We start from the raw sequence: 24,726 nt of genomic DNA, 5'->3' as shown, positions 1-24,726 counted from the left end.
GTTGGTCTTAGTGCGTGGCATTTGTGACGGGAGGTCCGACTAGCCATAAGTGCACTAAAAATTGGGATGTGGCTGACCTTCCTTGTGGAACCGCTCAACATGCAGCCTTAACAACGTTATAGTGTTGCATGTTGTTGCGAAGAGCTCGGTGTCTTGGTTCACTACCATGATTGAGGCTGTCTACACGACGATGTAGTTGAGGGGTTGTACCGGTTGCATGCCTTTGTGGTTGCAATGCGGGTGTACAAAGAAAGTGGGATGGAAGGCAGCATATCCAGAGGTGTGGTGCCGGTTGCATGCTTTTGTGGATGTAATGCGAATGTTCATAGGGAAGTGGGTGAAGTGGTGTTTTGTTGTTTAGGTGTATTGCCCTTGCACATGCGGGAATTGTGAGAGTGGTGGATATGTGATGAGTTTTTAGCTTTTGCTTGCATATCGTGTTTATGTTTGTTATTGTTTGCTTGCTTGATAGCTTGCTTGTGTGTTGTGTTATTGTTGGGGTTGGGTTTTGGGGTGTTTTGCTTCCGAGTAGGTTCCTGAACTCATTGAGTGTTTAGCACTCATGATGCCATATTTTGTTGCAGGTAACCTTAGTAGGGAAAGCCTTAGAGGGAGCAAAAGTACGTTAGGCCAACCGGTGTAGAATTGTATTGCCTTTGTAAGATCATTTTGTAATGTTTATGTAAAACTCGTGTTTTGTCCTTAGGCTTGGCGCCATAAACGCTTGTGTATGTTTTGGAAACGTGTTTTGAGAAATAAATAAAGTATCGAAGTGTTTTTGTTAAAATAGTGTGGTTTCGAATGGTACTAGCCTTGTCCGGGCCAACACAACGCACCAGGCCGCAAGAGTTGCAAAGCCTAAGCATTCTCGGTCGCGGGTGGAATTGTGCTAGGGAGGACCGGTTGGGAAGCTGCAGCTTCCATCCCTCGACCGCACCACCTCGGTGCAGTTCCCATTGTAGCGTTTTGTGGCTGTCCATTGGCCTGCATGGTAATAGGACGGTTCAGGGGCATTACAGGAAGGAGAAGCTTAATTGAAACTGAGAAGGGTGAATCGGTCATAGAAAATCGAAAACATGGATCAGACCCGTTTGACTGAAGGGTCCGCGCGTTTATCCGTTAACCTATTACTGAGTGGTTCATTACAAATGTTAATTGGGTCTAACTGTTGAAGCATTTTTTGCGTTTATTGGGCTTTTACGTATATTACTGGATTCGGAAGTGTCCGTTAGGTCTTCATATGCTCTTAAAATCTACAAAAACAACTATCAATCAATATCATAAATCGCACAAAAACATATTTTAAGTATATTCCTCTACTAGAATTTGTAGTCGTGCAAGCGCGGGATTTTAGTTTAAAATTTTTTCTATTAATATAAATTCTTGAGATCGAATATAATCATTCAAAGTTTTGAGGATAAATCTTAATAAATATATGTCATGTGGTAATATTAGGAAAAAGAAACGACGTTGATGACTACTTCAAGATCTTTTATCATTAAAAAAATTATTTCTTATTCATATTTTATTAAAGTTTTTTTAAAGGCTTTGATGTTGATCAATTGTTGATCTAATTGTATATATATTAATTATGATTAGATGTTGATATTAACACAAAATTATTCCGTATAAATTTGAATATACCGAATCTCATGAATATTGCTTAGTGTAAAGATAAAATATAATATATTATCGTTATAACATCTTTATCGTTATAACATCTTTACCGAGCTTCCTTTACCTATCGAAGTAATTGCAACGTACCATAAACGATTAATAATGTATGTCATTTATTTTTCTACAAACTCATTCGTTTCACATAATTAATGAGATGTCAGAGATTTTAGTTTAGTCATATGTAATGGGGTATTATTATCTTTTCAAATTTTACTAATTAATTTTCAAACACTTCTAACTATAATTTTTTAGTCAATATTGATGATGCACTCCTTTTGACATTTACTTTTTTCCGCCTTCTATTGGATCACATATAATACATATTAGACTGTAAAATGATTTTCAAGATATATTATAACTATTTTCTCTTTAATTACTATCTTTCAATAATTAAATTTGGATTAGAAGCATTTGATTCAATTAATGAAACATCAAATTTATTTTCCTTTTTGATCATGTTATAAAATAAAATTTCAGTTTTAATTTCATTTTTCCTGTTTAAAATTTTATAAATACAATTACAGAATTTTTCTTTATTCTACCATGATTTTAAATTTTACTTCCATTCTAAAACTCAATAATACACAATTATATAATTTTTTAAATTTTACCATAAATTTAAAATTTACTTCCATTCTAAAACTCAATAATACATTTATAATTTTAAATTATGATCAGTTTAATAGAAAATTTTAATTATATTATTACCACTAATAAAAAATTATAGTAGGGGTGGGCATTTTGGTTTAAGTTCGAGTTCGGTTCGGTTCGGTTTATTCGTTTTTGGTAAAACTCTAACCAAACTCAACCAAAGCTAGTTTGGTTAGGTTTATGTTCGGGTTGGTTTATGTTTGGTTTGGTGTTAGTTTGATTCGGTATTAATTCGGTTTAAAAATCAAATAATGTAACAAAATAAAATTGATTATGATTTTATAATAGTTAATTCATCAAATAAATTAGAAAAGCTAGAAAAATAAAATTAATACCTAATATAAATATAATTAAATCTATATTTATATATAGTTAATTTTATTAGTAAACTTAAAATAAAGTAAAATAGAAATCAAATGTTAGTGGAAATAGGTAAGATCACATTTATAATTTTAATAATATTATTAATTAATTTAAGAAACACATTGGGTTATTGGTTCGGTTCGGTTTGGGTTGAGAAGAAACATAACCGAATGATTGGAGTGTAGGATTGGGTTTGGTTTGGGTCGGTTTGAGTTCGGCTGGTTCGGTTCGGTTTAATAGCCCACTCCTAAATTATAGTATTATTTTCTTATTTTAACATTTTATTTATTTTACATAATTATTTTTCTATTGAAACTTTCTATTAATTATAATTAACATAAATATGCACTAAATGAATATTTTAAATTTATTTTAAAGTAAAAAAATATTGCTTAGGTGGATGTTTTTGTAGCTAGAAATGATGATATATAATAACAAGATCAATGGAGATTCTAATCATAGTTCTTGTCTTATTGACCTAGGAAAATATTTTATTTGTCTCTTATAATTATGTGTTTTAACCATATGATGCATCTATATGTAAAAGAACTAAGCATAAACGATATTTGAAAGAAAGTTAGGTACAAATAGGAAATAATAATATTCCAAATTCAGTGTTTTACTTCATATAATCGGGTAGATGCTCTATTCTTTTCTTTCTTTTTATTTTATTTTTTATGGTTGAATAATAAAAATTAGAGTATCATTCACACTGCCATCGTGAATCTTTATCAGGTTGAATCCATAGGATTTAAAAATAGTGTTGAGCCTAGAGACTTTGGATTAAAAGTGCTGAGCCTACAAACTTTGGATGAAATCTAGTGGATCAGTTTGTCATTTGTACTATTGTTTAAAGAGATTATTAGAATTAGTAAGGCCCACAAAATTAAAGAGGAAGTGGCTGACGTGACACCACCAGAAGTGAGAAAATGTAACTTTATATATATAGATAATACCAAAAATAAATATTATTAAAATATATTAAGTATAACTAAAGCTACAAAAATTCATGATACAAAAATATTTGAAATAAGGGCCTTCTAAATATGTTGTTTTGTATATTTTGTTGATTATTTTTTTTGTCAAGATAAGCCTAGATTTAGTTTTTAACGTAATTTGTTTATCATTCTACATATTTTTATATAATTACTAGATTAGGAAACCGCCCGATGTGCGGGTTTAGAGTTTTTAAAATAAAATAAAATTTAGCAAAGAATATAAAGTAAGTATTTTTAGTAAGTAAAAACTATCTATAAAAGTAAATAGATACACCGAGGTGTCCAATGTAAATATCTGATGTAAAAGGTGCGACTCTGCCGTTGAGACTATTAATTACATTTTTTTTTGAATGCCATCACTCGTGGGAAGTTTAGAAATTTATCTCTAACTCCGTTCTTATCATAGGGTTTTCCATATGAGTCGGTGTACTCAAATTTGAATTTTGTTTTCTGGAGGGATGTCTCTAAACAGGGTGATCCTGATCAACTTCTTCAATTACCATGATTTTTATTGGCAATCTGGAAGACCATAAATAATTTTTTTTTAAGATTTATAGATCGAGATGAATGATATAATTGCTCAGCCTTTGGGCGATAAGTTAGCCTGGGAAGAAGCGCTATCTTTTACGGCGGTCATGTCGGCTCCATCTCCGTCCTCGGATGTCCAGGTTTCTTCACCTTGTTTTCAAATTGATGGTTCTTGGAAAGCAACCAATGAGCATTCATGATTGGGTGTGTTGCGTTGGTAAGGAGCAAACCTTGTTGTTGGGGGCCAAGTGTCTAAGATGGAGCCCCTCCGCCCTGCATTCAGAGTTAGAAGCATTGTTGTGGGCTATGGAGCGGATACATGCTGAGTTACTCACTATGGTACATTCCCTGAATATTGGCCATCCTTCTCCAACTTGCTCTATGAGTTTAATTCGCTGGAGTTTTTTTCCACTATTCTCCATCTCTTGGATCCCGCATGCGACAAATTCGAAGGCGGATTGTCTTGCCCGTGCTTTGCATTCTCTTATCTCTGAAGTTGCTTTTATAAACCCTTCCCTCTGGCTTTGGCAACTAACCGAAGAACTTTCTTTTAATTTATTGTTTGGTTGAAAAAAAAACAGATACACTTTTAGTTAAAGAAAATAATTGTAGATAAGTTCAAAAGTATTAAAATTAAATTAAATTTAACAAAGAATATATATTTATTTATTTTTGTAAGTAAAAACAATGTATAAAAGTAAAGAGATAAACTTTTAGTTATAGAAAATAGTTGTTGTTTTTTTTGCTATAATACACTAATGTATATCCATTTACAAATCTATTGTCTACATCACCACTAAAAGTTTATTTATACACACAAATATATTTTACTGTTAAAATATACTCTTTAGTCTTAACTACTACCAACAAATTATTTTTATGAACACATTAAATAACCTATTATATGTCTCTTCACTTTAACATTTTTATTGTTACAAAAACACATACGTTAATTTTACATACTTACTCTTATCATATATATTACAATAGCAGTTTTTTGAATAAATAATTTGATTGGTGAAAAAAATATGAGACGATCTATTTTTTTTTTACTTCAACAATCTTTTTCTTTATGTAAAGGTGAGTATTTACATTTTTTTAGAAACAGTAGTTAATTGTATAATTTTCACAATTATTTTTTTATCTTATATAAAAAGTAACCTTTTTCTTGTAATATAGCAACTTAAAATTAAAATAAGTAAACAATATTATAATATTTAATTTTATGGTATATATATATATATAATTTATCTTATAATTAGATTTTAAATAAAATTAGGTTTTATTTTATCTATTTACTTTTATATAAAACCTTTTTAGGTTAGGTTTTGAATTTTTACATTTTTATTTTAAAATTTTTTAATAATGAATTGACATGTGTCAATATCTGAATGATATAATTGACACGTGTCACGATCTTATTAATGAGTAATTTTGTCATCAAGGTTTATATAATAAGATGAGGGAAAACTAAAAAACATATTAAAATATTTTATTAATAGAAAAAGCGATAAATTATACTCTATTCCATCTTGGCCAAAATGATCTGGTAAATATACATATGAAAATAAAAATCATTGTTATAACATCAAAGTATAAGTGTTTGTTATTTGCTTTTTATTCAAGTTTTTATATATAATATAATGTATATTACTTTGTGTATTTTGATTTTCTTATTTGTTTATGAGCTATTTGATATTATGAGATAAATTATTTTATTACTCAAAAACTATTAAAGATACAAGATTCTATAAGCAAATGAAGGTCAATAGCTCAAAAAAGATTTCTTAATTTCTCAGTTCAATAAAATCTAACTTTCTTAGATATATGAATATTCATACAGAGTATATAAATTAAGATGATGGTTAAAAGAAAAAGTTATTAGATATCATATATGTATTTTAATATGTAAATTTTTATCTTATATTTTTGAAAAGTATAATATCATGAGTTTCTATTTTATTTGTGTTACTGTCAATGTTGTACCTAAGTAATCATATAACCAATTCTAGCAGGTTAATACATCATTTTGAGAAGTTTTGAAAAATACTCATTTTTGTGTAAAAAATGATATATTAAATATTTCTGTATCGGATATTTCTAACAATTTTTCTAATATAAATATCATACTAATCAAGAACAAGGAGAAGATGTTGTATACATTACAACAACAACAACTTGTATACATATATTAGAAAAAAACACACACACATAAATTTTGAATACATCTGGAGAAAGATCACTCTGTATAATTTAAAATTCATAAAAGAAAAATAAAAATAAAAATCTCTTTAAAATTGGACGGTGAAGTTGATAAGAGTTATTGAAATGAAAAATAAATAAACGGCTATTTCTTTTCTTAAATCTTTCTTTTTTTGTTATCAATCAAATTGTCTTGGCTCATATAATTCATAGAACGGCGCCGTTGTTTTTGTTCATATCCGTCATGAGTTAGTGCACAAACATGCACGAGCAACGAAGCAAGAGAAGACGGTATCCACAACGACAACGTACGTGAGTGGCTTATAATCAATTTCATACCGTCTTTTATCTCAAGATCGTATACAGAAGAAGAAAGAAAGAAAAAAAACTGACTTTGCTGATTATGTCTAAAGAAGCACGTGCACAAATAAATCTCGTGCTCCCTTTCTCAAGTGGGAACGGTTTTGTCTGTCTCCCAATCAATCTCGTTCCAGAATTTGTTTTCTTTTTTTTCAATATATATCTCTACTTTTTTTTTTCATTTCGGCTAGAGATTTACTTAACTCCCGACACATTTTATCAAAAGTATGCTCGGGTTCTGATAAAGTATCTATAGTAGGAGGATAACACATAATGTAAAAAGGTAAACAGGAGCTAGTGTATATCATGTTTTGGATCTATCTTTTGCAATTTCGAATCAAATTTCAACTATATACTATTAACCTAGAAACAGCTGTTAGATGTTTTTCAGATGTTTCGTATCATTTGAGTATTTGTTAACCATTTAAAGAACATATGTATAAATGTTAATAAAATGTGCAGTAGAATATAGTTTACTTAATATAGTCTGTTTTCTTGGCGTCATGCATGGTTTCTACTTTCTATCGTGGTTTTGACGGAGAATATGCCACGTACTGATGCTGATGAGCTTTTCTGACCTCTGCGTCTCCCAAGCGTTTGCAACACGTCGGATTTAGAAAACAAATGCGGCTATGGATAGAGACACGCTACCCAATGATAAAAGTAATCTAGAAGTAAAAAAAACCTCAAAAATATAGTAAAGTACAGATTTAAAATATCGTATATCTTATTTTATTTAATAAAATATTGATATTTTCATAAGAAGTTGTATAGTGAGGACAAAAAATAAGTTTACTAATACCGTATACCTATACAGATAATGCCGTGTCATGTCGATCAAAGTATTAACATAAGAAATAAAAAATTATAAACGTGATATCTTTTGAGACCGATTGGTCGGACCCGCCACCTATCTCGTCCTATATACATACAATTACACACACGCAATACCCACCAAGACACACACACACACATACACTTTAAAATCTCTCATTAACAAATTTTCTCCAACAACAACACCAAACAAAGGAAACAAGAACACTTACAAAAATATGGCATTTCTTCTAAGTTTTATGATACTGGCGTTTATTATAATCATCGTCTCCTATTTATATTCATCTTCAACTAAAAAAGCTCAAGAAACCACCACCTATGGACCACCATCGTATCCACTCATTGGCTCCATACTCTCCTTCAACAAGAACCGTCATCGCCTTCTCCAATGGTATACCGAACTTCTGCGTATCTCTCCGTCTCAAACCATCTTAGTTCCTCTCCTCGGCAACCGTCGTACCATCGTCACAACAAACCCCGAAAACGTCGAATACATTCTCAAAACAAACTTCTTCAACTTCCCTAAAGGTAAACCGTTTACTGATCTTCTCGGTGACCTCCTTGGTGGAGGCATATTCAACGTCGACGGTCACTCATGGAGCTCGCAGCGTAAACTTGCTAGCCACGAGTTCTCGACTCGCTCGCTTAGGAGTTTTGCTTTTGAGGTTCTTAAAGACGAAGTGGAGAACCGTCTCGTCACGGTGCTATCCGCGGCTGCTGATGTTGGGACGACCCTGGACTTGCAAGATGTTTTGAAACGTTTTTGCTTTCGACGTTGTTTGTAAAGTCTCGTTGGGTTGGGATCCGGATTGTTTGGATCTGACCCGATCCGTGAATCCACTCGTGGAGGCTTTTGACACCGCGGCTGAGATTAGTGCTCGCCGTGCCACGGAGCCGGTTTACGCTGTTTGGAAAGTGAAGCGTGTGTTAAACGTGGGAAGTGAGAGGAGGTTGAAAGAAGCGATCAAGACCGTACACGTGTTGGTCTCTCAAATTGTCAGAGCTAAGAAGAAGAGTCTTGAGATCGGAACCGGAGAAGAAGCGAAGCAAGATCTTCTGTCCAGGTTTCTAGCCGCCGGCCATGACGGCGAAGCAGTGAGGGACATGGTTATTAGTTTTATCATGGCGGGGAAGAGATACGACGTCAGCAGCTATGACGTGGCTGTTTTGGTCGTTGACTGAAAACGATGACGTGGAGAGGAAGATTTTAGAAGAAGTGGACCCGTTGGTGAGTTTAGGGTTAGGGTTTGAGGATTTGAAAGAGATGAACTACACGAAGGCGTGTCTGTGTGAAGCCATGAGACTTTACCCTCCAGTTTCGTGGGACTCTAAGCATGCCGCAAACGACGACGTTTTGCCTGATGGGACACGTCTCAAGAAAGGAGACAAAGTGACTTATTTCCCATATGGTATGGGGAGGATGGAGACGCTGTGGGGGAAGGATTCGGAAGAGTTTAAACCGAACCGGTGGTTTGATTATGAACCAGGGAGTACACAACCGGTTTTGAAACCCGTTAGTCCTTACAAATTTCCGGTTTTTCAAGCCGGTCCGAGGGTTTGTGTAGGGAAGGAGATGGCGTTTATGCAGATGAAATACGTCGTTGGTTCAGTTTTGAGTCGGTTTGAGATTGTGCCGGTTAACAAAGACCGGCCGGTTTTTGTTCCTCTTTTAACGGCTCATATGGCTGGTGGGCTCAAGGTGAAGATCAAGAGAAGACGTCACATCCTTAACAGCGTTTTATAGAATATATAAACAGTATGTAAAACAAATTATTTATAGAATCAAAATGTGTAGATTTGTAAAACATAACAAAATCGAATATAATCAGGTATATTTTTTGTTCGGTTTCTTGTAACATAACAATTTGGATGGAGTTAGAAAGAGAGCTTTGTAGTCTTGCCGCTCACCCGAACCGATTAGTTGAATCAGGAAGTGGCCATCAGGTAGAAGTTGAAGCTAAATGAAATGTGAACGATGAGAGAACCAAACCAATGAGAAAAGTCAATAATGTCAATTCTTTGCAGTGTGCTTAATTCTGAGTTTGAAATTTTGTGTTAATAAATTATTGAAGGGAACAATTGTGCAATATCCGACCTTAGCTCAGTTGGTAGAGCGGAAGACTGTAGTCTGTGACAGCAAATCTTTAGGTCGCTGGTTCGATTCCGGCAGGTCGGATTTTTTTTTTTTCTTTGGTTAAAATAATCAATTAGTTCAATTTTAGTTTCACCCAACAAATAAAGGCACAAGACTAAACTAAGCCCATACATTAAAACCCAAATAAAACTATCTTAAAGATCTCTTCAAAAAGATTTACTATGGAAAAATATAACTCTTTTTACCTTCAATTAATTATTCAGATTGCATTCTCTTTCTTATCATCCATGCATGATCACGTCAAACCTTTAATTTTTTCTTTTTTAAAATTTTTATATAATCACGTCAGATTCCTCCTTTTTTTAAGTTTTACAAAATTATTAAATTTTTCTCTAATTAAAGATGTAAATTGTTTGCAGAATCAATATGAACGATTTCTCTGTTTCAGCTTCAGTATCTCTTTCTGAAAAACAATGTTTACTGTAGTAATGATGATAGTGAAACGAACCATAATCGTTTTAATGGTCAAATTGTTTAGCATGATGATAGATATTGTCTTGGGAAAATAGCTACATATTCGTTAAAAGGTGTTCGACGTTTATTCATATTCACGGAGTTGAACATAACTTTGGCAAAACTGTAGAATTAAGAGAATATATGTGTGTCTCTTATTAAACAACGGCGTTACAACGTTTATATACACGACTCAATCTCTAAGAAACCCTACACAAGACTTGCCGAGCAAGTTATACACATTAGACACAAACCGCAGCCCATATGCGGGCCAATACTCCCCTCAAATTGGAGGAGGAAGTGAAACGAGACCCAACTTGGACATGAGAAGGGTAAACTGTTGAAAACCAAGAGCTTTTGTCAATATGTCGGCCAGTTGATCTTCGGAGCGAACATGGGCCGTCGAGATAACACCATCCTGAATAGCGTCGCGTACAAAATGACAATCCCGTTCGATGTGCTTTGTACGTTCGTGAAAGATGGGATTTGCCGCAATGTGTAAAGCAGCTTTGTTGTCACAAAACAACCTCGTCGGAGCGTGTTGTGGGAACCCAAAATCTTCAAGAAGCTGACGCAACCAAATAATTTCCTTCAAAGCATCGGCCATGGAGCGGTATTCCGCCTCTGCCGAAGAACGAGAAACCGCCTTTTGCTTCTGAGTTTTCCATGAAATAGGACAGCCACCTAAAAACATAAAGTATGCACTAAGAGAGCGACGGGTTAAAGGACAGGTACCCCCAATCTGCGTCACAATATGCCGTGAGAGTGAGATCTGTATCAGCTCGCAATAAAATGCCGTGACCAATGGAGCCTTTAAGATAACGAACCACCTGTAACGCAGCATCCCAATGTGCCTCACGAGGAGCTTTCATAACTGAGACAAGATGTGTATAGGATAAGTAAGCTCCGGACGAGTAACCTTTAAATAAATTAAACGACCAACAAGTCGCCGGTAGCGCATGGGATCCGATAGAAGAGGACTGGAGTCAAGACCAAGTTTATGGTTCTGATCCATAGGAAGCTTAGAAGGCATGGCCGCTTGGAGTCCGGATTCCGCGACGATATCAAGCAAATACTTGCGTTGAGATAAGAAAATACCTTCCGTACTACGAGCAACTTCAATACCAAGAAAATACTTAAGCTTCCCTAAATCCTTCATGTGAAAACACCGGCTCAAATACTCCTTAAACTGGGTCAAAGACGGTAAGTGATTACCACAAATAATAATATCGTCGACGTAAACAAGAACACGCAAGTCTACATCACCTCTGGTCATAGTGAACAAGGAATAATCTGCATAAGATTCCTCAAAACCATATTCCAACAAAGCATTCGCCAACTTAGCAAACCAACACCTCGGTGCTTGCTTAAGACCATACAAAGATTTATGTAAACGACAAACTTTATTTGGATATTTGTGACGGAAACCCATAGGCAATTGCATGTACACTTCTTCTTCAAGATCTCCGTGAAGAAACGCATTATGCACATCCATCTGATGAACCTCCCATCCTTTAGATGAAATAATTTGCATGAGACCTCGAACTGTAGACATTTTAGCAACAGGAGCAAAAGTCTCCTCAAAATCACGGCCAGCCACTTGTTTATTGCCAAGAACCACAAGACGAGCTTTATATCGCTCAATAGACCCATCCGTATTATACTTGATTTTATACACCCATTTGTTTCCAAGAGCTTTCTTTCCGGGAGGTAAATCGACAATGCTCATTGTATTGTTAAGCTCGAGTGCATCGACTTCACTAACCATGGCATTATTCCACCGTTCGTCTTGCACAGCATCGCTAAAACAAGAGGGTTCCATACCCGTAGTAACAGCTGCAAGAAAAGCACGATGCGGAGAAGAGAACAAATCATCAGCAATATAGTGCGTGAGAGGATACTTTGTGTTACCTGAACCCGTAGACGAGGACTCGATAATGAGAGGAGAGGGGAGAGCGTGATGGGTATTATCAGCAACACAAGCGGAATATGTGACGTAACCGTTAATCTGGTTGATGGAAACTTTGCTCTTTTCCCTTTGCCTAAATCGTCATCCTCATCGGGAGAAGTAGCAGCAACGACAGTAGATGGACCAGCGTCAACAACAGCAGGTGTAGGAGATTCTCGAACAATAGCAACATCATCATCACAAACAACGACATCGTCGGAGGGCCGTGAGTTGATAGTAGAAGATTCATCACGTAGCGGAAGCGGAGAAAATGGAACCAGATCACGACAAACGTTAGAGGGAGAGACTTCCTCAGGTTCGTGAGTCACCGGTGGAGTGGTAGTCGGAGAAGCAGAGTCTAAAGTCACGGAGCTACTACTCCCCCTGTCACCGGAACCGGGTTGGAATTCCCAATCACCATCGGTGAGAACCGGTAGTTCCGTAATAGACGTTGACACATTAGGCTTTTGTAAATATGGAAACACGGTCTCGTGAAACACCACATCTCGAGAGACCAAAAATTCATTGGTTGTCAAGTCATAAACCCTCCAACCTTTCTTGCCAAAAGGGTAACCAACAAATATACAGTGACGACTCCGCGAGCCAAACTTGTCCTTATCGCGAGCGCGCAAATGTGTATGACAAGAAGAACCAAATACACGCAACTGGCCATAGTCTGGTTTGATACCGGTTAAAACCTCATAGGGTGATCGTCCCTTATGTAGCTTGGAAGGAGTGCGATTAATAACATATGCAGCAGTAAGAACAGCCTCTCCCCAGAAGAAAACCGGCAAACCAGCTTGAAATAATAGAGATCGAGCAACGTTAAGAATGTGACGGTGTTTACGCTCAACACGACCATTCTGTTGAGGTGTACCAACGCAAGAGGTCTGGTGGATAATCCCTTGACTTGCAAAAAACTTTCCCAAACAAATAAACTCTGTACCGTTATCACTACGCACCATCTTGACTTTCTTATCAAACTGACGTTCGGAATAAGCACAAAAATTTTCTATCACCCGTCGTACTTCAGACTTGGCAATAAGAAGATGCGTCCAAACAGAACGGGAAAAATCATCAACTATCGTTAAAAAATAAACAGCTCCACAAGAAGAAGCAACACGGTATGGTCCCCAAACATCAACATGGATTAATTCAAAACACTCTGTTGTCTTATTGATACTATCATAAAAAACATCACGAGTTTGCTTAGCCCGATAACAAACGTCACAAGGACGAGGACTAGCACAATTTGAAATACCAGAAAAAACGGGTAATGAAGAAAGAACAGAAAACGCCGGATGGCCCAACCGCTGATGCCACAAAGTCTGATCAACCCGAAGCCGCCACACGAGTCACATTAGTAGTTGCCACATCCGTTAAATAGTAGACCCCATCACGCTCTTCACCGGCTCCAATCAGGGTCCTCGTGAAACGGTCCTGTAAAACACAAAGAGTATCGGTAAATAACGCAAAACAATTCTTCATTTGCTTGAGAATCTTCGAAACCGATATTAGAGAACAGTTTAAGTTGGGAACATAAAGAACATCCAACAAGGATACACGATCCGTGAGATGGAGAATGCCTTTACGATTTGAAAACGTAACACTACCATCAGCAAACCCAACGAGCAAGATGGTGTGTCAACCAAATCAGTAAGAAGAGAAATATTTCCCGTCAATGTGATGAGAGGCGCCTGTGTCAATGATCACATCGCCAGGAATCTTACCAGAGAGCTTATCGGGATTGCTTTTCATCTTTTCGAGAGCAACCAAGGAAAGAGCTTTCCACTGTTCAGGAGAAAAATCAGAGAGAGTGACGTTAGGACTGGTAGTATAGGCAGCAACAGCTTGACCACGTCCACGACCAGCTCCTCTACCACGACCGCGAGCAGCAGCAGAACCTCGGCCGCTGTTCCGAACGTTACGTTCGGTATACCATTCCGGATATCCAACCAATTGCCAACAAAACGCCTTTTCATGACCAGTGCGACCACAATGAGAACAGAGCAAACTACGCTCCCGACCTGAAGTTTCCACACGTTGATCCCCACTGATCGGAGCAGAAGAAAGAGAGTCACGTCGAGCAACAAAACCAACAGCATCCTGCTGTTGTTCACGAGACCGAGCCGCCAAGATCCTCTGTTCTTCACGGATAACTCGTGAGTAAGCTTGATCCAAAGCGGGAGAAGGATCAGCATCAATAATCGAATGAATCACATTCGCAAACTTTGTTTCGTCAAGACCCATGACAAACTGATTCACCTTCTCCTCTTCTCTCTCTGCGGCAATCGTTGTGTAAACACCACAAGTACAAACCATCACAAGAACACACCGGAAGAGGTTTGTAAGTGTATAGCTCATCCCACAAAGCTGCAAGCTTCCCGTAATAATCAATTACGGACTGTCCCTCCTGGCGACAAAGAGCGATTTGAGAACGAAGATGATTAACGCGTACTTTGTTCCCAACCGAGAAACGTTTGCGCAAATTTTCCCAAAGATCACGAGCACTAGTGTGATATGAAACTGTGGAGCGTACACGAGGTGTGATCGAGGTACGTAACCACCCAACAACCATGGAATTGACCGAAGTCCATGATTCCAAATCAGAGCTATCTGCTCCGGGTCTCTTCAAGGAACCGTCAATAAAACCAGTCTTCTTCTTCGCACGAAGAGCATTGAGCATCTCCGAAGCCCATTCGTTGTAGTTGTCTCCGGTTAAAGTAACAGCGGAGATCATAGCGCCAGGGTTGTCCGTTGAAGAGGTAGAGTATGAAGCCATCACCGTATTTTCTCCGCCTGTTGAACCAACGGCGGCGAGAGCTCTGGATGTCGTAACAGATTGTGTTCCTTGTGTAGTCATGTCGTGAAAAGTTTAGAAAGAAAAAAACAAAGGCACCAAATAACGAGAACGAAACAAAGAGAAACAAAGAAATCTCCACACACGAGATTTGAAAAAAAACCAATGATCAACTGATCAAACAAAGGGTAAACAGAAGAAAGAAGGAAAAAAAACAGAGATCAACTGATCGAGAGAAAAATTTGAGAGAAAAAAATTGAGAAACGAAAGTTTAGGTTTCAGGATTTTGCTCTGATACCATGTAGAATTAAGAGAATATGTGTGTGTCTCTTATTAAACAACGGCGTTACAACGTTTATATACACGACTCAATCTCTAAGAAACCCTACACAAGACTTGCCGAGCAAGTTATACACATTAGACACAAACCGCAGCCCATATGCGGCCCAATAAAAACAAAACACGTTGAAGACATATGTGTCAGTACTCAGTATGGTTTAAAGAGTGACACCCTGCCTGGAATACATTTAACATGTGGATAACCAACCTAGTTGGATAGGCTTCCAACAAGATCAAAGATTAGTATCTTAGGATTTGCAAGTCTCTCTTTTGTGTTGCTTACGCTTAGATTTCTCAGAAACGAGGGATCATCTTCCCATGTGATTTTTAGTATGGTGATATGGAACTTCGCTCTTCACAGATTAAGGCTACCTTAATTTGAATAGATTTCGGATCTGAAATAGTTTAATCAACTGGACTCAAATTTAAAGAGGAAAACACTTCTCCCTCTCCAAAAGAAACATACTCATCATAGTTCTCAAACATTTTTTTGTTGAGAAACTCATCATATAACTTTTGAAGTACATTTTGTGTTATAATTGATAAAAGATTTCACATATTAGTTTTTATAAGTCTAAAAAACTCTCCCCTTCTCTCTAAAAAAAACAAAAACTTTGATTTGTTCGTTGCCTCTCCGGTTTGCCTTTCCGGCGCCAGAGAGGGCTTTCTCCTCCCTTTTTTCTTCCTCTACTCCTTCCGGCATCGTACTCTCCTCTGTAAAGTCATCTTTCGTCTTCGGTTTGGTTACTCTCGTTGGTGGTTTCCGGTGAGCTCTCGACGCGTGAGGCGGAGTCTCTTATGGTGGTGGTTGCTGGTGAACAGCTTGGTGGTGATGCTTGAGGACTGCATCATTTCTATGGCTAGATCTGGCGGACCTGGTTTCGAGTCTCCGTGTGTCGATCTGTCTTTTCCAGCGGGTTTGTTGGCTTGAGGAGTAGTGAGAGCAGGGGTTCTCCTTTGAGATCTCCGGTGGTCGTTTGGTGTTCAGGCATCAGATCTTGACCTTTCTCACTCCAGCTGAGGCGGTACTTTGCGGGTTGGTTTGGTGTTGATTGTCAGGTAAGGTGGGCGGTGTTTCATGGAGGTTTTGGATCTACAGAAGGTCAGCAGTGGTGGGTGGGTTTCTTCTCCGGCAACAGAGGTGTGGTATTGTCTCCCATCCGATGCGACGGTGGCTTCGCTCTTTGGTTGCTCGAGAAGCATCTGGTCAAGTCGCGTTTGGTCGCAGTGGAGCTTTCTGGATGCTCATCCGCTAATCGAAGCTGCGGTTCGCGGCAGAAGTCGGTGGGGGACAAGAGGGTTGAGTTGCATAGTCACGATGGTTAACCAAGGAGTTTGGCATCTTCTGGGCTCTCGTGGATTCCAGGGTATGGAGGTTGGATTGAGCAACCATCCTCTATACACCGCCGCGATTCTTGCCTCCACCGGACCGGATTGAAGATTCATTACCTGAAGAATGCGGTGGTCACCAGAGTTTGAAGAGGGAGTGTTAGATCTGAGTGAGCATGTTGCTAGGAATGGGACATGACTTCGCAGAGCCTAAGATCGGACGCTTTTGAACTTGCCGGAAGACTTGTAGGTCAGGCGGTTTCACCGGAGAAGGAGTCCTGACAGATCGTGGTTGCTTTGTCAAGAGCTTCAATTTGGTGTCTCTGCTGCAACGCCGCCGGTCTTGTAGCCACTGACTTTAATGTTCGAACGTGTGACCTAAGGGATTCAGCAGGATCCGATCTTCTTTTCCGACGACGGCAACGGCAAAAACCATTGTTATTTCTTCTTTTTGTAACTGTGTGGACCTATGTTTGTATCCAAAGCGCATTTCATATTTTTGGAAGGCCTGTTATAATATAAATATATATATATATATATTTTTTAAGTACATTTTGTGTTTTGGGAGGCTAAAATTTACTGTTTTTTTTCACTGATTTTTTATGCCAGCTTAGTGAGAATGAAAAAAAAAAAAAAACAAATCAATGCGCGTAGGAAATATCTAAAATCAAGTGAAACGCGTCAAAATGCTAATGGTTCGATCAACATTAGATAGCAACATCCCCACCGTCAAAATTTAATAACGCATGTGCGCTTTCTACTAGCCGAGTGATCCATCATCATCATCAAGCGGCTTCGATTGTTTGATGGCATCTAACGGTTGAAACTGCTTTTACACCATGTTAGTAATTTACACCTGCCAGCACCCGATCATAAAATGATTAAAGAAAAGGAAATTATTATTAGTTGACTCCTTCTTTAGAAGATAAGAGAAAACAAATCTCGACGAAAGGCCATAAAAAAAAAAAAAAAAAAACTTTATTTCGCTTCTCTCATTGAAGAATTTGAGAAGAAGCTCCACCACGACGAGTTGTTTCCTCTTTGGCTCTTTCGTTCTATCGATATCTTCTGGATTCCTTTTCCCGATTCGCCGTCCGGTAAGACCTTCCGGCATCTGTGACAATCGGCGGAGAAAGGAAGGAGTTCATAACTCTTCCCTGGAATTGAATTTTTTTTTTAGGGTTTTCCAGATCTGATTTGATTTCCATCGAAGATTCTCTCTTTCTTTGATTTGATCTGATTGTTTTTTGATTCGGTAATTGAAGAATACTCATCATCTCCGTTATCGCTTTTATTGAGATTCTCCTAGGGTTTTCTTATCTTGGGTGTTTTGATTTGTGGCGATATTGGTGATTTGGGGTTTTTTTTTTTTTTTTTTTTTTTTTTAATTTGGTTCATATCGTGAAATTTCTTTTTCGATTGTTCATTGAGAAGAAAATTCTGGTTATTTAATTACGATGGCGGCAGGAGGAGTTGAGGTTTCGAGAAGTTCTGTTGCTGTTGTTGTTGATCGTACTCGTGGTTTTAATTCACGTCAAGGTGGTGGTGGTAGAGACGCTGAGAGGCGTCATCAAACTAAAAGACCCATTGAAGCAGATGATGATCGCAGGTGGAGAGATGGGCGACGTGGTGACTCTGAGAAACGACCACGCTTGGTTCTCAAAGAGGAGAGGTTCGAGAGGAGTATCGTGTTCAGAAGAGGAGAAAGTGTTCTCCTTTCGCGTCGGAGAGAGAAGATAATAAAGTGGTTCGAGCTCCACTTTGTGAGAATATTATTATTACTAACCAGTTTGTTGATGTTACTGCTGCTACCAGGAAGATATCTTCTGAGGATCATCACGTCAATGTTTTGTCACCTGAGCCTGTATCTACAGTGTCAGTGCTGCCGGTAGAAGCTCAATTGGACGGGCAACATCCGTTTGACGATCTTGAGGAGGGCCAGTTGGAGGATGAGCAGCAGGTGGTTCAGGCACCTAATATTGCGACGTCTAAGTGGGCCACGTGTTTGGAATCTCCAAAGGATGTAATAACTGATGTTGTCAAGAATAGTAGATGGAACAGGAGCAGTTTGTCTCCTGAGAGCGGGGAATTGTTATCGGAAGGAAGGAGGTCCAATCTATCTGGGTCTGGTAGCGGACGTCGCAGTGTAGAACCCATTAGTGCCCATGAACATTCAGAGCATGAGTTGGGAGTCGTATTGATATGGGTGTTGGTGAAGCAGAGTGTTCTACTTCTGATTTTACTGAGTCAGAAATTGATGAACCAGCTTCCTCTGAGATAGGTTTGAGCATGTTAGCTGGTAGTAGAGATGTTAACGAATATCAGAAGCTTAGTAAGATAAATGAAGGCACTTATGGGGTGTCTACAAAGCTAAGGACAGGAAGACAGAAGAGATAGTGGCACTCAAAATGATTAAGATGAATTTGGAAGATGAATATGGATTCCCGTTGACGTCTTTGAGGGAAATCAACATTCTTTTGTCTTGCAATCACCCATCGATTGTGAATGTTAAGGAAGTTGTGGTGGGAAATGGAGCTAGTGTTTTTATGGTCATGGAACACTTAGAACATGATTTAAGGGGAGTAATGGACAGGATGAAACAGCCTTTTAGCACTAGTGAGGTAAAATGCCTGATGATACAGCTGTTGGAGGGTGTCAAATACCTCCATAGCAACTGGATTATCCACAGGGATTTGAAGCCATCGAATCTTCTATTGAATAACAGTGGGGAGCTGAAAATATGCGATTTTGGAATGGCTCGCCAATATGGGAGTCCTATAAAGCCTTACACCCAGTTGGTGGTTACACAGTGGTACAGGTGAGAATGGTTTGTTGGTCGCCAACCTTTTCTATATTGCTTGTGAGACTTGTCAGCTTACCTAATAGTTGATGTTTGTGTTGCAGGTCTCCAGAACTTCTTCTAGGAACAAAAGAGTATTCAACTGCAGTTGATATGTGGTCGATTGGGTGCATTATGGCTGAATTGCTGTCTCTAAAACCTCTTTTCCGAGGGAAAAGTCAGAATGACATTGACCAGCTTCAACAGGTAACTGTGGTTTTTCTAGTTTCTTTATACTTTTTTTTTCTTTGATGAGTGTTTATCTGGTAGTAATTAAGGCTTTGTAACAGATCTTTGCGGTTCTTGGGGACACCAAGCGAGACAAGCTGGCCTGGATTCACATCGTTACCAGGAGCAAAAGCCAAGTTTCGTAAACAACCGTGAGTAATCTTTTATGTAGTGTTAATCTGGTTTTATGATGTTGGTTATATTACGGATAACAAGTTGGTCTGATTAAGCTGTGCTTATATTTCAGGTACAATTTACTGCGTAAGAAATTTTCCTGCTGTATCTTTTACTGGAGCTCCAATTCTGTCAGAGTTGGGATTTGATTTGTTGAACAGATTACTGAATTGTGACCCAGAGAAGCGACTAACAGTTGATGAGGCTCTTAGCCATGGTTGGTTTGATGAAGCACCTCTTCAGAAATCCAAGGAGTTCATGCTACATTTGCTTCAAAACGTAACTGATAGATCTAAACTAGTATTTGAGTATCTTTGTTACATTAATACTTTCTTGTCCTCATATTCCTTTGTGTTATCTTCTTCACGAGGTAAATACTAAAGGGTTTACCCGAAAAAGTTGGAAGGGGACTTGCCATCTGTAAGTTATTTCCACAACATTTAAAGTTACTTGTAGCTCTTTTTCTGTTACCCTGTCGTTTATACTAAGGTTGTTCTCTCTACAAAGATTAGGCCACGAATGGCACTGTGGTACGGCTGCAGTGTGATGACCTAAACCGCAGTGTCACCGTGAATGGTAACATGATTTCTGAAAGTTCAAAGGCTTATTCGGTGCGATGAGCTATTTTATAAATTACAGCTTCCACTAAACGTAGCATTCAGGTTTGATTGTTGTGCTGCAAGCATCAATATATACCCTTACTTTTTTAATAATCACATCTGCTCATGCCTTTCTCTCTTCGATGGTTTTTTATCTTCTCTCATATTGTCCAGTCGTCACAATCAGTGTTTATAGTCTTCATGACTTCATCATCACAAATCACCGGCGCTATCTCTTACATCATTCTCGTATTTGGCAGTGTCGCTAACTTTACACTCCCTGTATATATGCATTGTAGAATTAGGTGTTCGATACTGAATTTTTTTGTAAGTAGTGTTGTGTTATTCAGCCTTTTATTCATGTTCTAATTTATTCAAAAAAGAGAGTAATAATAATATTTAGGGCCCCTAGTATAGGTTCGATAAAGAGGAACCCAACAACAGACTATAAAGCCTCACCCGAGCTATCTCAGAAGCTGTAACAAATTATCAGATTCAAAAGACCAACAGTTTTTTCATAAATTATAGTTAAACATCTAAATTTCGAATTACAACAAATGATTATTTTAGATGACTTTTTTCATTAAATAACAAAATATTTTTATTATTTTAAGGTGAATTAATGTTCAATAACACGAGATTTTGGGAGGACACTATAAAATAATAAATCATTAACAAATGATTTTGAAGAAAACAAAAACGTCTACAATACATTTTTCCCTATACGGTGAGTGGGTTCAAAAGACCAATTTGTGCTACTAATTTTTCTCAACCTCTAGCCGTCTAGCGGAACCGTCTTTGTATGTATTTATAAACACACATATTTTGTGGATATGTGTTAGCCTATTGACGGAAACCATTGTGAGTATAAACATGAAATAAATAAATAAATAAACAAATAGAGAAGTGGTACTTACTAGTTACTACTACTTTGGTATAATTGGAGCAAAAGACATCTATCTAGTGACTATTGATTGCCCTAAAGGGGGACAATAGCTTGGTGACTCATCCTAGTTCTGCCAACCAGATTCCAATCCACACACGTGGCTCAAACCCATTTCGTCATTTTTCCAAAGTTAGGATTCTTGGGTTTTGGGACTTTTGCGGCCTTCAAGACGAACCTAATTCTCACAAATTCTTTAAACCTTAACTCGAGTTGGCGAATTTTCACTGGTTGAACATGCCTGCCTTTGTTTACTTGGGTTCACCTGTAAATTAATAAGACTCATCTCTCATGTGGTTTCCATTAATGAAATAAAATTTGCAGATAATAGTAGTATTTGTTACGAAAACTGTTGGCTAACTAGGTACTATTACTATATCGGATTCTTATTAATTATACCCCAATTTTAGGTATCAGAGCAGCAGGTGAGATTCATAACGTAATCAATGTTTTTTCTCCTATGTATCTCCTTTTTTTTTTAATCACTGTCTTTGAAAAGCATATGCTATAGTCTAAAGATAAGAGATTGATTTGTCCGCCTTCTAATTTTAGAAAGTAAATCGACCCAGTTTGGTTATCACTATTGACTATTCCTAGGGACGTCTGTAAAGGGAAACCCTCCAATTATCATGTATAATTTGTATCTATTACCATATATAGTATACCATTTTAACTTTACAAATTTGAGTTTAGCATGTCCCGGTAGGAAATGTATTTACGTACTTCTAATAGATTACAATTTATAAGTGACGTAAATAATTAATCTTGGTCAATTCATATATATACCTTTGTAGTTTGTACCCCTTCAATTAACATGTCAAAACTTAATGATTTCGCTTCATATATAAAATACATATATACATTGCTTTTATATATAGTATTAGAACTATCTTGAAGTTAATTTTGATCCGCAAAACAACGGTCTTCATCGGAAGATCATCACAATTATAGACAACCAATCATATTATATTATATCTTGGTATGATATGTAAAACTTATCCACTTTTCTGTATAAATTTCTTTTTACTATATGGTTATAATAAATAATAATTGCAATTAAACTGAAAATATTTTCTTTATTAATTGCACATATTTTTCTATTGAAATTATCTTTATATTAGATTACTTTGGTTTTCATACTATTCAAAAATACTAGTTGTAATTCTTTTATTTTAACGATTTTTTAAAATTTTCTCTAATTATTAAATAAAATTTTTTCACACATATCAAATATTATCGATGTACTTGACACATGTCGCAATTATATGAATTACTAACTTTGAAATAAGGTTTATATAATAAGATATATATATATATATATATATATATATATATATATATTTCGACAAAAAAATAAACTTAAAATAATAATTTATCTTTGATTTTACATTAAAATTAAAGAACATTGGTATCTATACTAGTATAATTGCATCACTTTTTGCTCAAAAAATATGTTTTTGAAAACATTTACCATTGAATGCCATTAAATACTTATTTTCATATCCAAAAAAGTTAAGTTAATTCTTTCTACTATCCTTATAACCAAGCGAATTAAAATATTATAAATATTTATAGATATAATGTTCTACAATTAATATAGATATTTAGAAGATTTATTCCATATTTAATTTTTTATTCTGCTATCATCTCCTATAATTTTAAATTTTAAATGTAGTGAATCATCATATAATACATAATATTAATGAAAATGTATATTTTCTGCATGTATTGTGATTTGAATTCTTAAAAACAAACATATATTACTCAATTAATATAGTAAATTTATCGTATATAGTAAAATATAAAATTTTAAGAAGTTTATAATTTATAACAGATACATCTAAACTTAATAAAAGTTTAAAATTATGAATATTTAAACATATTGAAATTTCAAAATAACACAAACAAGTAATATTACATGACGGGTTATATGACATGATAGGATTGAATTAGTAATACTAACAAATAAAATATCATTGATATGCTACTTTAATACGGGTTAAATCCCCATTTTACTATTTTAACAACACTAATATAAAATATATCAAATCAAACTGATTTAATTAAGATTGTATTAAATACAAATTGTTGGGCGGTATACCGAGGATTATATACTAATCACTAAAATTACCAATATAATATATTAGCAAAATTAGTATTAAAATAATACATTAAGTAAAAACTTTTCCTGCGGTATACTGCGGATCATAATCTAGTAATTCTTGTTTTGGTTACTACCATATATAATGCATTAATGTTTTGTTGTAGTAGCATTTACTATTTCACCAGCTGTTTCATCTGATTATTTAAAATATCTACCATAAAAAAAAAGTTTGCTCTACTGATGACTTCTTGAATTTTTCGTACAGCAGTTATATCTACAATAGTTGAGTTTAAATTCTAAACCTAAAGGCAACCAAGATATATCTATATATATATATATTTTTGAAGTACATTTTTGGTTCAAAATTTTTAGTTTTGCTTATTTAAAATTTTATTTACACAATTGATCCCTACATATTTGTAAAAAATCAATAAGTAAAATATGGAAATTCAAATTTGATTACACTAATAATATATCTGAAATATTGAAAAAATCATTATTTCATAAATTATCTCTACGCATTTGATTTATAATTTCCAAAAACAATTTTTAATTTTTATAAAATCTTTACATTTAACATCATATTCCTAAAATATTACTACAACATCTTTCTACTTTCCTTTTACAAAACCGATTTCAAAAATTACATTAATTGTTGATTTTAAAAATATTATATATTAATAACAACTAACCAATTTTATATTCTACACTAACAATAATATTTTCTAGAGATTTCAATTGATTTTGAAATAGGAAAACATTTAATCAAAACTTATACTTGGTATGTTAAAATTGTTGTTATATCAAAAAAAAAAAACAATATTATATTTTACAAAATCGATTGAGTAACAATGATTTTATTTAGATTTTTTTTTGTTAAAAACTTAAATTGCTGGACACACTTCCTCTCCCTATAAATAAAGAGAAATAAGTGTCAGATACTTTCACAATGGTATGTTCTCTCTTCTTCTCCTTTTTTTTTTCTGTATAATTGTAAATGCATATAAATTAATAAAGTTTTATTATTGTGATATTGCTACAAAATTTCATGGAATATATGCATATATTAGTTTCAAATGTAAGATGATGATGATCACTTCACAAAGGTAATATTGTTTTTCAAAAACTTTTTTCTAAATTAAAAAGTTGAGAAACTAATATTAATTAAAATTTAATTTTACAGATGAACAATAATAATAAAA

The 24,726-nt window shown here is 35.8% G+C and overlaps 1 long non-coding RNA gene, 1 other non-coding gene and 3 pseudogenes across 4 annotated transcripts; 4 read left to right on the top strand and 1 right to left on the bottom strand.

The window, feature by feature from the left end:
• The first annotated feature begins 3,159 nt into the window (after positions 1-3,159).
• LOC147938478 (uncharacterized) lies at positions 3,160-3,668 on the top strand. Its single transcript, XR_015565815.1, has 2 exons — positions 3,160-3,327; positions 3,427-3,668. It is a non-coding gene; the product is annotated as an uncharacterized LOC147938478 (long non-coding RNA).
• A 4,079-nt stretch (positions 3,669-7,747) lies between these two features.
• Positions 7,748-9,445, top strand: LOC147938477 (cytochrome P450 94B3 pseudogene; annotated as a pseudogene). The gene has a single exon (XR_015565816.1). The product of XR_015565816.1 is annotated as a cytochrome P450 94B3 pseudogene (transcript).
• Positions 9,446-9,703: 258 nt separating this feature from the next.
• On the top strand, positions 9,704-9,789 carry TRNAY-GUA (transfer RNA tyrosine (anticodon GUA)). The gene is given in 2 exon segments: positions 9,704-9,740; positions 9,754-9,789. It is a non-coding gene; the product is annotated as a tRNA-Tyr (tRNA).
• Positions 9,790-13,574: 3,785 nt separating this feature from the next.
• On the bottom strand, positions 13,575-15,032 carry LOC147938476 (uncharacterized; annotated as a pseudogene).
• A 2,538-nt stretch (positions 15,033-17,570) lies between these two features.
• On the top strand, positions 17,571-20,321 carry LOC147938475 (cyclin-dependent kinase G1-like; annotated as a pseudogene). The gene is made up of 5 exons (XR_015565394.1): positions 17,571-18,266; positions 18,305-19,455; positions 19,542-19,683; positions 19,767-19,856; positions 19,952-20,321. The product of XR_015565394.1 is annotated as a cyclin-dependent kinase G1-like (transcript).
• The last annotated feature ends 4,405 nt before the right edge of the window (positions 20,322-24,726 follow it).

The sequence above is a fragment of the Camelina sativa genome, chromosome 9 (assembly GCF_030686135.1).
Source record: "Camelina sativa cultivar CO46 ecotype springtype chromosome 9, ASM3068613v1".
Classification (NCBI taxonomy): Eukaryota; Viridiplantae; Streptophyta; class Magnoliopsida; order Brassicales; family Brassicaceae; genus Camelina; species Camelina sativa.
Note: the sequence above shows the minus strand (reverse complement) of the source record. Positions and strands in the feature narration are given on the sequence as shown.